Source organism: Puma concolor, chromosome E4, assembly GCF_028749965.1.
Source record: "Puma concolor isolate L17-30 chromosome E4, mPumCon1.1.hap2, whole genome shotgun sequence".
NCBI lineage: Eukaryota > Metazoa > Chordata > Mammalia > Carnivora > Felidae > Puma > Puma concolor.
The window spans coordinates 1,515,511-1,528,526 of record NC_141683.1 but is presented as its reverse complement, the minus strand read 5'-3'; the positions used below and the strand labels follow the sequence as shown (position 1 = coordinate 1,528,526).

General features: G+C 43.2%; 1 protein-coding gene across 10 annotated transcripts in view; it reads left to right on the top strand.

Moving 5' to 3' along the window:
* Positions 1–13,016, top strand: part of ASH1L (ASH1 like histone lysine methyltransferase) — a 196,958-nt gene that overhangs the window by 68,934 nt on the left and 115,008 nt on the right. The gene's annotated exons all lie outside the window — the stretch shown is intronic.

The following is a 13,016-nucleotide window of genomic DNA, read 5'->3' as shown; positions in this document are numbered from 1 at the left end:
GTGTATGTGTGCTTGTGCGTACTTTTCAGGGGAAAAAAATCTATAAATTGCATCACATTCTCCAAGTCAATTCTCTAAGCCTCCATACCTCTTCCTATAAAATGGTAACAATAGGGTTATCGTGAGAAGTAAATGAGATTATAATGTGTGTATTGAAGTGATTTGCACATTGTAAGTGCGCAGATGTTAATTGGTAAAATCATTCCCCAAAAGATTAAAAACTTAGGCATTATAGGAAATGATAAACCCCTCTAATGTGTTTTTGCTTATGATGTTCATTATTCACGAAATTTTGAAAAAGCCATTTTTGTTGAGAAACTGAGCATTCTTTAGTTTCTAACGATGTAATAAAGAGAAGAAAAATTCCTAAGTTTTAATTAGGTTCATTCAGCAAATTTTTGATGAATAAGTCACTGAGTATCAGTTTGTCAGGCACTCTACTTTGTGGGCTCTTGTGAGGACTAAGGCACACAAATACATTGTTCTCATGGGACTTACAGAGGAGGAGATAGGCGATGAACAAAAATGTACATGTTAAATGTCATTAGAGATGTGATCAGAGCGTTCAAGCAAGAAAAAGAAAAGAAAACACGGAGTGTGGAAGGGGGCCTGACTCAGCAAGCCGTCCGTGACAAGGTGACTCTAAACTGTTTGTTACCTGAAGGCCGAGCAGCAGTTAGCTGGGGAGACAATTGTACTCACTCATTGACTCCCTCACTTAGTTGTTAAAGTCTAGAACGTGTGGCACTCTTCCAGTCGCTGGCGTCAAGACATGAGGTCAGGCCCCGTGAACTTTCAGCCCTAGTGACACAAGACCAATAGTAGAGTGGTAACCTCACAAGGAAAGGCATAATCGGGGGGAAATGCTGTCAAGTTAATACTACAGCGTCAGGATGGGTCGTTACCGGGAGGGGGCGCCTGTTTAGGTAAAGTTATTGGTTACAGCCTAAGGATGAAAAGTTGAAGCTTGAAGGATGAGAAGCCGCCGCTTCTCAGGCTGAAGTTTGAGTAAAGAGCACGTTTGAAGATGCTGGGCTGAGAAATAGTAGTATCTAGAGATACTCTTTACTATCTAATATCTAAATGTATTAGAAGACCTTGGTGGCCGGGTCACGGTGGCAGGACAGGGAACACAGGACGGTGCGAGAATTGGGGGTGAAGAAAGCAGCCAGACCGTGTTCAGAGAGCTTAGGTTTTACACTAGGCTTAGGCAAGAGACAGAGGAGTACTGATTTTAGAGTCGCTTCTTTAAAGGATCATTCTGACTCGTGTGTGAACATTCACTTGTGGAGGAGAGAGCTGGTTGTAGGGAGGTTGGCAGTCTGTCGTTGGTGGTGGCGGGGAGGCGTGTGGTGCGGGCAGACCCCTGCAGGGACATTGCAGGGGTAGGCGTGGTGCCACCTGGAGGAGGCATACATAGGGAAGCACACTTTGCTCTTTTAATACGCGTGAACTTTGGAATGTCTTAGAACATCTTTAGAATGTTCAAGCGGGGAGACAGCAGGCAGTTGGAGATCTGATTCTTGAGCTCAATAAAGATGTTTTGGCTGGAGATAGGGGTGTTTCACTATGAGGTTCTGAGAAACTGTCAATATCACTTACAAAAAATAAAAGGGCTTCTAGAAAAGATAAAGTCGGGAGCAGATTCTCAAAATGTGTGCAACTTTGTACCCAGAGCACCAAGAAAAATAATAATTCTAGAAAATGCCAGCAGCAGTTAAAAAGACAAATTGTTTGATAAAGAAAGAAAGACTACAGTAAACATAGCATTCAACTTTTCAGGAAAAGACGAAGGTAACTTGATAGAAGGGGATTAGAGAAGGGTCAGAGCCGCTCAGTTGTGGACACAAAAGCATGTCGCTGGCAGATTAAAAGAAGTGATGCTAGATACGGCTGGTTCTGGTTTCTCGTCCTCGTTTGGCTCTTTTGCAGGAAGATCTGGGGAAAGCACGTGTTGGGTGATCTGTGGCCGGTGCTCTGACGAGGAGCGGTGCTCCCTGGCTCACTCTGTTGAGATCGTGTGTGAGCCTGCTCAGTGACCATATCATCCTGGTATTCTTCTGCTTACCAGTTGTGTGTGAGCTGGTTTGCTTCACTGGAACAAAACAGTTGCTGCGTTCATATGTCTGTTGATCTGTCACAATGTGACGGATGATGTTCCCTGAAGGAGGGGATAGACCCGGAATCCGGGGCCTCAGACAGCCCTGAGGAACCGCACCATTTAAAGTATTGGTTATTTACCATGTATGCTAACTAACTAGAATTTAAATAAAAACTTGAAATAAAAAAGTAATAAAGAAGCAGTGGTTAAAAGCCATCACCCTTTGGTTTGTCTGTAACCATTTGTGATTTCTTCAGGTTTTTAAAAATTAATTGCCAAGGCTTAAAACTCTGGAGATTTCACACAAAGTTCAGAAATCTGCTTTCCTTTAAAAGAAAAACCAGAACAGGGGCATCTGGGTGGCTCGGTCGGTTAAGCGTCCAACTTCGGCTCAGGTCATGATCTTACAGTTTGTGGGTTCGAGCCCTGCGTCGGGCTCTGTGCCGACAGCTCAGAGCCTGGAGCCTGCTTGGGATTCTGTGTCTCCCTCTCTGCCCCTCCCCCTGCTCATGCTCTGTCTCTCAAAAATAAACATTAAAATTAAAAAAAAAAAAAAGAAAGAAAGAAAGGAAAATAAAAAGCAGAACATCTGGCAAAAGTTAATCCCCAATTCCCATTTCCTGGATGACATCAATGGCACCCCCCCCCCCCCCCCACTCTGTTGGGGCAGGCGCTATTCAATTCGTCTCAGTCCACACCATTTCCTTGTGGTGTGCCGTATCTGGCTCAGTTCAGATATTGAAGTGTGTATCTGTCTCCAAGGAACATTTTAGTTTGAGGCCTCTAATCTAAGAGTTGTGAGAAGGAGCTTGTAACAGGTAGGGAAATCGAGGCGGAAGTGAAGCGAGCTGACAGCCAGGGTGGTTGAACGTGTTAGCCGCGCAAACGCTAAAGTCACCCAGGAGACCGGCTACAGGAGGTGGGGTGAAAGGATGGATGTGAGCCTGGTTGCAGGGTCCTGCAGGTACAGGTCTAACGTGGGAAAATATCTGCCTTAAGAATAAGAATTTGTCTCCTCCCTCTTAAAAAAAATAACAAAAACATTAAGATCTCTGAAGTCACCGTTCTGACGCTAGTTTTCTGGAGTTGAGGAAAGACCCTGCAATTTTAAGGGCAAAGTCCTTCAAAGACTGCCCCCACTTCCTGTGCCGGAGCAAGTTTCAGTGACCCCAGTCCACCTACACTCTTGTCTAGACTGCTGCAAATTTGGGCCTTCCCACAATCCCACAAATCCTCAAGTTTTGATAATTTCGTACAACAACTCAGAAGTTACTGAAACCACTGTACGTAGGATTACAGTTTTATTGTCCTAAAGAATGCAGATCAGGAATTGAAGAGATTCCCAGGACAAGGCCTAGGGTGGAGGACACACAGCCTCCCTGCCCGGTGTCTGTCTGTGGGATCAGGGTGTGTCGCCTTCCCGGCACACCACTGTGTTCACCAACCGGGGAGCAATGCCAGGCCTTTGTGTCTAGAGTGTTGATTGGGCCTAATTACATAGGCATGATTAATTAAATCACTGGCTGTGTGCTCGAACCCTATCTCTACCCACTCCCCCCCCCCCCCCCCCCCCCCCCGCACTGTAGATAGGGCTGGCCCCAAATTTCAGCCCTCTAATCCTGTGATTGGTCTTTGTAGTGAGCAGCCCCACCCTGAGGCTACCCAGGGTCCACCTTAAGTCAGCTCTTTGGCATAACAAAGACCCTTGTGTCACTCAGGAAATTCTAAGGGTTTTTGAAGCCAAGAATCAGACAGAGAACAGATACATTCTTTATTGTATCACAAATCCGCAAATTCGTGGAGCCTCTGCGTCTTCTTCACAATTACTCTTTTGATAAGTGGGTAGAAATGTGTCTTGATTTTCTACTAGGAACTTTTTCAAGTAGACATGAAAACTGGTTACGTATCCTAGTTCTTAAAACCAGTTGAGAAAACGATTTTTAGTTAAGGAAAGTTATAAGAAAAAATTACTAACTAAAGCCTGGGGTATCTTCTAATTTAATCTCTTTGAAAGTCAGAACTTTGTTTGTTTTGGCACAGCTTTATGTATTTTTTTTTAATTTTAATTATTAATGATGATGGCTATCCCTTCCACAGTTATTGTCTGTTGTTTGCCAGGAGCAGGGAATAAAATCATGAGTAAGATGTGATTTGCTGCCAGAAGGAATTTACACTTACTCAGAGAACATAGGCATGTTTACAAATAATTATCCATGGCTCCAGGGGCGCCTGGCTGCTGGGTAGGTACAGCATGCTACTCTCGACCTCAGGGTTGTGGGTTCGATCCCCACTTTGTGTGTAGAGATCACCTAAAATCTTAAACAGTGGTGCCTGGCTGGCTTGGTTGGTTGGGCATCTGACACTTGGTTTAGGCTCAGGTCATGATCTCATGGTTCTCGGGGTCGACCCCTGATCAGGCTCCGTGCTGACAGCATGGAGCCTGCTCGGGATTCTCTCCCTGCTCCACATGTGCGTACGCAGGCTCTTTCTCTCTCTATTTCAAAATAAATAAACTTTAAAAAAAAAGTTTCTTAAAAAAAAAAATCTTACGTGGGGCGTCTGGGTGGTTCAGTCAGTTAAGCATTCAACTTTGGCTCAGGTCATGATCTCATGGTTCATGAGTTTGAGCCCCACCTCGGACTCTGCTGACAGCTCGGAGCCTGGAGCCTGCTTTGGATTCTGTGTCTACCTCTCCCTCCTTCTCTCACTCTGCCCCTCCCCTGTTCGTGCCCTGTCTCTCAAAAATAAATGTTAAAACTATTTTTTTAATATTAAAAAAAACAAATCTTAAATACTGACTGATAACTCCTGAAGATATGTTCACAACATGTTTCGGGGGCAGACAAGAGAGGGGCTCACCTAGGAGGAGCTAGAAAGACTCCTAGTTTTTAGTTTAGTGTGCAAAGAATAAAGGATGAAGACTATTTCTCACAGAGAAAGAAGCTTTTCAGGGTCTTAGTGACCTCATAGTGTGCTTAGGTAACTGTTTACAGTCTGATATGGAACCCACAGGATGAGACTGGAAAGACAGGAGACAGATCATAAAGCCTCTTGTTTATTATATAAGATTGTAGGGAGTTTAGAGTTTACCCTGTGGGCAATGGGAAGTTAAAGCTTTTAAAGCAGGATGATTTGCTGAGATTAAATTGACAACACTGTGGTACATGTACTGGGGAGAGATCAGGTGTACTAGTTTGGGAATTGCCCCAGCAGAATCTTATGGGGGCCTGAACCAAGGTAGTGATGGAGAAAACATATTCAGAAGAAGTAGATTTTAAAAAGAGGGGAGGAGGGGGCGCCTGGGTGGCTCAGCCAGTTGAGCGTCCGACTTCGGCTCAGGTCATGATCTCACAGTCCGTGATTTCGAGCCCCGCGTCGGGCTCTTTGCTGACAGCTCAGAGCCTGGAGCCTGCTTCGGATTCTGTGTCTCCCTCTCTCTCTGCCCCTCCCCTGCTCATGTTCTGTCTCTCTCTGTCTCAAAAATCAATCAATCAATCAATCAATCGTTAAAAAGAGGCGAGGAAAGGGGAAGATTTTAGAATGTCTGCAGGATGCCCCTCCGGTAATGGGTTGGACAGCGGTGTAATTAAGTGAAAGGAGGCACTCAGAAGAGATGGCTGGAGATAAAAGGCAGATTTGGGTTTCATGCTGTTCAGTGGGATATATGCATCTGTAGCTCAGGGGAGAAATCACCCTGAAGAGGAAAGTTGTAGGTAAGTGATTGTTGAAGCCGTGAGAAGTGGTCCTGTTTCGCTGGGCGCACCACACTGCTAAGGGGACAGGAATGTCAGGTGCTGCTGGGGTCAACTCGAAGAGGCTGGGAGTAGAGGCTGCCTTTGGCCGATTATCACCTGTGAGCTCACAGTGGTTTCTGTGGAGGTAAATGTTGGATTTCTGGGGGTGCAGGAACGAACGGGAAGTGAGGAAGTGCAGACCGTTAAGATTCTTACAGCTTTACATTTTGTGGTAATTCCAGCTGGTTTATTACGTACTTGTAATTACACATCCTGTCAAGGAGATATTTGCATTTCTCAGTATGTGATTGTTTTGACGTCACATGGTAATTATTCTTTTTTTTTTTTTTAATTTTTTTTTTCAACGTTTATTTATTTTTGGGACAGAGAGAGACAGAGCATGAACGGGGGAGGGGCAGAGAGAGAGGGAGACACAGAATTGGAAACAGGCTCCAGGCTCTGAGCCATCAGCCCAGCGCCTGACGCGGGGCTCGAACTCACGGACCGCGAGATCGTGACCTGGCTGAAGTCGGACGCTTAACCGACTGCGCCACCCAGGCGCCCCGGTAATTATTCTTAAAGTGTACAAAGAGCATAACTAAACTTTGTTATTTTAATTTGTCCTCGGCCTTCAGCTGATATTTTTTTCTATGTATAACTTAAAGACAGATTCATTATACATTAATTGGTATCCTGTTAAAATACCCAAAATAGGACTTCCTACTGTGCCATATAATACAAAATTGCCAATTACCTTCTGGACATTATTATCATGAAAAGGCTTCCCAGTGGCCAAAGCAGGAACAATGTAAGCAACAGATAATAATAATAATAATAATGTCACTATTAAGTGACAGTATTGGATTATAATGTAAAGATACAGCAAATACCCATTACTCCATGTTGATGTAACTAAGTGATCGTATGGGGCACCTGGCTGTCTCACTTGGAAGAGCATGCGACATTTGATCTCGGGATCACAAGTTTCAAGCCCCATGTATGGCATAGAGCTTATCTAAAAACAAACAAAAAAAAGAATGCTCAATTAAATCAGTGGAAGAAAGGGACAAATTTTCCTTGCAGAAGAATTACAAATAGTATATGTAGACCAGCCTCTTCAAGGAGGTGGACTTTAATTCCCCTCTTCTTGAATATGGACTGCACCTAGTGACCTAAGGCCACGTAACAGAGGACAAGAAGGAGAAAATAGCAACTTTGCAGTGAAGGAGACGAGCAGACCGACCACACCTTAACCACCGGGTGCAAGCTTAACTTCATCAACGATGAATCGTGCCGATAACAGGTAGCCTCTGATGTAATTAGCCGGGAACTTTGTTCTGTGGTGTTCTTTCCAAAACTTATAACCACAGTATTCTTTTAAGAAACACAACCCTGGTCTAATAATACTAAAACCAAAAAAAGAGACATTGTACAAAATATGTGACCAGTGTACCTCAGAAGTGTCAAGGACCTGAGAAAACAAGGAAAGATTAGGAAACTGTCACAGATGAGAGAGGATTGAGACATGGTAACTAAATACAATGTGATACTGTGATTGGCCCCTAGACCAGGAAAAAGACATATGTGGAAAAAATCATATTAATGTCAATTTCATAGTTTTGGCAGATGTATCATAGTTAAAATATAAGACGTTAAGTTAACGTTAGGGGAAGTTGGGTAAAGGCTGTGTGAGAAGTCTCACTTTGTACTATCTTCCATAAATTTAACATTATAGCAAAACAACTAGTTTAGTTTTTTGTTTTTTTTTTTTTAAACAGTACTAATTGTTGAGGGAAGCCTATCTAATAACTAAAGAAAAAACAAAACAGATTCTTACGATTTGGATTGAGTAGATTTTTCGTGTTTGTTGGCATAAAGCAGGCATATCTATGAATTATGTTGGTGTGCATATGAGGAAAATAAAATTAGATCAGGGGCACAGGCAGGAAGGATCTTCCTTCCTGTGTGGTCTGGAGCCAGGTGGCTGACCTTGCCTTGTTTCCTAGCTGGGCAAACTGATAATCACTTGAGCAAATTTGGACTAAACAAATTAAGTGGCATAAAGCTTTAAAAGGAGTAACAGCTCTCATCATTTTATAAATGATGTTTGTGTGGTGGTTAGCTCATTCTTCTTCTGTGTTCTTCTGTAGGAACTGTTAGAGACCAGTAGTCTAAGACCAACCTGATGCATGTGAAATCATAGGGATTCCACACCTAAGCCTCGCCTGGCCTTTCTGGCCTCGCCTGGTCCTGGTAACCAATTAAATCAGTATCTACATTCGGTAGACCCAAGATGGGCCTGATGAGAAAGAGAATCACATACTCTATCCCTGTTTTTCAGCGTTTTCAACTCATGGCTGGCTGTACGTGGTCAGTCTGCAACCTGACTTCAAAAATGGGGGATGGTTCCCCCTAGAGCTCACAAAGTAGAGAATGTATACACACGCACACACACGTAATTACTACAGGTTTCAATAACTTTTTTGTCCCCCCAGGAGTAAATTAGAGCTGACTTTTATTTTCGTTTGGAAAAAGTATATTTACTGTAAAAATGTAATGGTTGAAGAAAAGTATACTGTGCTTTGTTTTCTTTTTAACTGGAGAGTGTCTGCATTGATCAGAATTTTCTGATATAGGACATTGTCTCTAGCATGATGTATAAAGATACCCCCAAAAGTAAAGCGCGAACACGTGTGAAGATGAAATCCGAAAATTGATTATGGTGGTTAGTGCAGTTCTGGGGTTTCCAGTGGGATTCCATTTCAGTGGATGATGTGCTTTGGGCATTACGAGAAATAGCCTAATTAGAGGGAGGAAAACAGACTTTTTAGCTTAAAAATCACCAGCATAGGCTCTGAATCATTCTCTCTTGTAGTGCATTTAATTGGTGAGTCAGATGAAATGTATTGCTTTCAGTAAATGTATTTCCCACAATTGGAAACAGCTGTTTTTATCATGGAACCAGCTTTTATCTCAGCATTCAGCTCATTCAGTAGAAGCTTCCAGGACTCCTGTGAGCTGTGAACCATAGCAAAGGATTCAGAATTTAATCTGGGAACAAAAAAAAAACCTGATCAGAAGCTCCCAATAGTTGGTTCATATTCTTTTTGTTGTTGTTAATGTGTATTTATTTTTGAAAGAGAGACAGAGAGTGAGTGGGTGAGGGGTAGAGAGACAGACAGAATCCGAAGCAGGCTCCAGGCTCCCAGCTGCCAGCACAGAGCCCGACGTCAGGACTTGAACTCACGAGCTGCAAGATCATGACCTGAGCTGAAGTCGGACGCCCAACCGACTGAGTCACCCAGGCACCCCGGTTCATATTCTTTTACTGTGGTATTCCTTTGTGTGATAAGCCAGCTTTGATGCAGTCACTGTTCAACAAACACTCCCGATAGTCTTAACTTGTAAATGATAAAATAAGTTTCTTTCTTAAAATTTTATAATACATTGTTTTGGTGGGAAGGAATGATTTAAATGTTAGAAACTAGTTTTAAGTATGTGATTTTAAAATAAATGTGTACCATCTATAAACTGGCTTCAGCATGGTATCCTTCCAAATCTAGCACACTTAATCTGTTTTTCCATGGCTTACCCAACGATATTTCTAGCATTGGAAACAGCAGACAATCTGCTCCCCCAAACCATTCCCTGGTTACTTGGGTCTTTAGTGCTGATCTCCCAACAGAGTGTGACCAGAATTCGTAACTATAATAAGTTTCGAAAGTTTTCATAGTGGATTTACACTAAAGAAATACATGTTTTATCCAAGCAGCTGTTGGTTTCATTCACTGTGTTCTTTTGTTAATTTACGTTTGGAAATTCCCTCGTTTTTTAGCCTCAGGGCTTCAATGAAGTAGTGAGGTTGAATTATTACTCTAGTTTTTGCTTGGTGATACCTTTTTCCCAACAGACACCACGATCAGTGGGAATTGTCTCTTTTTATGCTGACATCTCTGCCCATTTGACTCCGTCCTCATACCCAGACATCTGAAAATGTACTATTTCTTTTTTATCTTAGATGGGTTTCAGTTCCTCCTGTGTAGACACCAAGATCTCTTGTGACAAATCAACTTCAGAACAGCTGCTTGGTTTCCACCCATTTTTATATATAATGAAAAGATTTCCAGGTTCTTATCCATTAAATCCAGTTATGTCCTTTTTTGTTTTCTCCACTTTCTCACATTCTTACCCATGATGTCACCCTATAGTTTTGCTGTAGAAGTACCATCTTTCCCCCTTTTTGTCTTCTTTGTCAAAGGTGTTTCCTCAAAACCTGCCTTTATGTTTAAAAGCTCAGTGAATAATGGCCAAGAAAAATCCAGAGACTCTACGGTCAAAACCACTTCAAGCTTCCCTCACATTTCTAAGTTTGTTTTTAATTCTTAATTCCCTTATTATTTTCCCAATTTATGATAGTCCCTTTTTTTGTTTCCCTCCTTGCTGATAGTCTGCCTTCTTTTTTCCATGAAGACCTCTAGTTTTCTAGCTGAAGAAAAAGAATACTTGTAGTAATCACCTTACATTTATGCTGAAGTCCAATTTTATTTGGTTGCTTTCTTGGTGATTTACTTATAACTTCTGCTTCATTTGTGTGTGTGGAAGCTCTAAACATATCTCTGAAGCTGTCAGAGGTCTGAGTAACGAGTTATTCAGTAGTGTTTCTACCCAGTCCTTTGTCAGTTGCGGAATTACCACTTCGATTCTGTTCACTTCTGAAGTACTTAATTATTTGGCTTCGTGCTATATCGACATGGGAACTTTCTGATACGTAAAATCATAGGTATTCTCCGTGTGTATTCTTTGACGAAGTATCACATCGTCTCGAACTGAAATCCATACAACCCTCTTGTCCTGTAAGGAGTGCAGAGTGTTCTCACAACCCTCCAGGCAGATCTGAAATGACCGCTGATGACACGGGAGCAAACACGCATCGCGTGGTGGAGACAGCGACAAGGCAGTCACTGACCTGAGGAGTCCCACCGTGGCGTGGCCGAAGCCGAGAGTAAGCGGGGCAAGCAGACGGCGGTGCCCTCCCCTCCCCTCCCCGTCCAGAGCTGCACTGGCGCCCGGTCGCCGTGGGCACATCGGGTTTCACTGATGGAATCCAGAGCGCGGCCGTGACCCTGAAGGAGGTGTGGTGAAGAGTCGGCGGATTGGAAGATTCACTTTCCAGGAGCTTTTACCACCTTGCAGGTGCCGACCAGCCTGGGAGGTGCCTGTCCTACCAGTGCTTCCCAGTTGGGGGTACTTCTTTATGCTTAGGAATAATGCTGGAGCCCCTAAACTAGTTCCACTTCCCAAGTGGGCATAAGTCCTTGCCCTTGTTTCATTTTTCTTTTTATTTTGAATAGTTGCCTACGCATCAGTGACATTGTTAAGTAATTAAGGTCTAAAAATTTATGATGAACCTAAGGAGCCAATTTATGTATGAGAGCATAACGTTTATAAAAACCCTTTCAATTGCTTGCGTTACCTCACTTTGAAACTCGCATCAGCCGAGTGAGTTCGAGTGCTTTCTCAGACCAACGTTCAAGTGCATTGACTTGCCAAGATCTTAAAAGTCTTAATTATAGCAGAGCCAGGACTCAAACTCAGGGCACCTTTGGTGATGTACCTAACACTGCGCCACGCACAGCTGTGCACAGCACTCCGCTTTAGGTTTCGAAATGTGGATATGTTGTTCACCCTTGAAATGGACATTCTTGTTGTGTCCGGGCGTTAGCTTGCTCTCCCCCGGCCACCCAGCTGCACATGGCACTTATGAAATAGTACATTTTTGGCAGTGTTGGAGATAACGTTTGCAAATCTCACCCGATCTTTAACAGGTTGCTGCCTCTTACATACAAGCTTCTATCATCATTTTCCAGTCTTAATTTTGGTTGCTTTCTATCATTAGTTTTTTTTCCTCCAGCTTTCTCATCCTCTTACTGTCCTATGACCAACATTCTTTTAGCAAAATAAGGATCTGATCTCATGACTACCAAGCCCTAGGGAACTGTATCTCAGGGATACATTTTTTTTCCCCTGAAATATGAAATATTAAGACCATCTCTGCTTTTTATGAAAAGGGAATTCAAACAGACTTTTACAAATGAAAAGTGAAAAACATCCTGAATGAAGTTTCATTCCAGTCTCCTGTTAAATCCTAAGAATAGGCTGCCGGCCTCCAGTACTTTCAGGAAATGAAAAGTGGCTCAGAAGCTAGGTGAGCTAAGCCACCTCTCTCCCAATTGTTTCAGTTTCTCAGGAATTGCCGTACAATGCTGCCAGTAATGATCTCCAGGGATCTGACCCCCGTTCCACCTCCTCCTGCCTCCTGTGCAGCTCCAGATGCCTCCAAAGGAGGAGCTTTGAGGAAGGTGCCGGTTCCCTCTTTGACCCTGAGGGCGGTGAGGCCAGGCAGGGTGATTCTCAGGATATCCTGATGTTCAAAGGTACAGTTGAAACCTTCATCAAGACTTTCTTGAAGATGACCAAGAAATTTGGGGAACATTACCACGTAGCCTAGAAACTGAAGACAGAGCTCCAGCGTGGATGGCACAAACGCCATCTGAAGTGCACGTGATGACATTCAAGACCTTCGATAAGCTCCTTAGGGGCAGAGACTTTCAAAATATTTTTCTCTCTCTCCTCCTGCCTTCACAATGTCTAGCGTAGAAGCAAGCATATAAACTGGACTGATGAATGTTAGTTTATGACTGAGAGAGAAGACTTTATAAAAAGTGCTCTCCAACCACTCCTTTCCCTAGTTGTTAGTCCAAGATTGAGCATTCAGCAGAATAACGGTAAAGAGAGGCCTCTGGTGTCTCAAGCTTCTTGGCCACTGTTGTCTTCTGTCTTGGCTCTGTGTCTCAGTAGGAAGTAGTTATCTGTCCAGTGTGTGAATTTTTCAGTGTTAATACTTATTTTTTTTAATTTTTTTTTAACGTTTATTATTGAGAGAGAGAGACAGAGATAGAGCATTAGCATGGGAGGGGCAGAGAGAGAGAGGGACACACAGAATCCGAAGCAGGCTCCAGGCTCTGAGCTGTCAGCACAGAGCCCGACGCGGGGCTCGAACTCACGGACCGTGAGATCATGACCTGAGCCAAAGCCGGAATAACCGACTGAGCCACCCAGGCACCCCTCAATATTAATACTTACTAAGGTATGTCTTCACTGATGCCTGGGCTTTTACCTCT